Source organism: Montipora capricornis, chromosome 12, assembly GCF_036669925.1.
Source record: "Montipora capricornis isolate CH-2021 chromosome 12, ASM3666992v2, whole genome shotgun sequence".
Taxonomy (NCBI): Eukaryota; Metazoa; Cnidaria; class Anthozoa; order Scleractinia; family Acroporidae; genus Montipora; species Montipora capricornis.
In genome coordinates, this window is record NC_090894.1 from 29,547,438 (window position 1) to 29,548,157 (window position 720).

A 720-nucleotide genomic window follows, 5' to 3' on the forward strand; every position below is an offset into this window, starting at 1 on the left:
GAAGTAATTAATTATTAAGAACCCCTTAATGAAACTTCCTGAGTAATTGATGTCATTAGGGCTTGTCTGCTCTTTGAGAAAAATATTTGAAGTGAATGAAATGTGTTAGGAGTCAAGACGTATACACGATTTGGAAACTGGTCCCTCCCGCAACAAAATGTATTCCTCTTTTGCCAGCCTTGATTGAGTGATTTACTTCTTAGGAAGATTGATGGCTTGCATTATTTTTTAAATGGCTATTGAATTTCTTCAAACTTCTTTTGCTTTGCATTAATTTTAATACATTTCTAAATCTTCCCCGCCGCGAGCAGCTGAAATAACCATGCACGGTATTTTCTCTTGGTGCAGAGTTCGACAGCTATACTAAGGTGAATTCTGGCAGATCATGCCTTGTTCCATTAAAAACTGAATTAATTTTCCGCAATGCCGCACCTCACTGGCAGCTCTGGGATAAACAACACCTCGTGATTTTTATTTATTTACAGCCTGTCGTTTCTAAGTCGTTTCTCTTTTTGGCAATCGAATGACAAGCTGACAGGAAAAAGGAGAGAACCGAACTAGATCGTTTTTGTCTTTTTTAATGGAACTTTTGTTCTTGGTTTGTCAATGCCGAGCGTTGCAAGTTTTCGTCGCGTCAAGATTTCATCAGTAAAAATGAAGTCGTCTTAACCTACTAAAAGGTTTATCCTAAGCACGACAAAATTTCAAAGAGGGCATGTT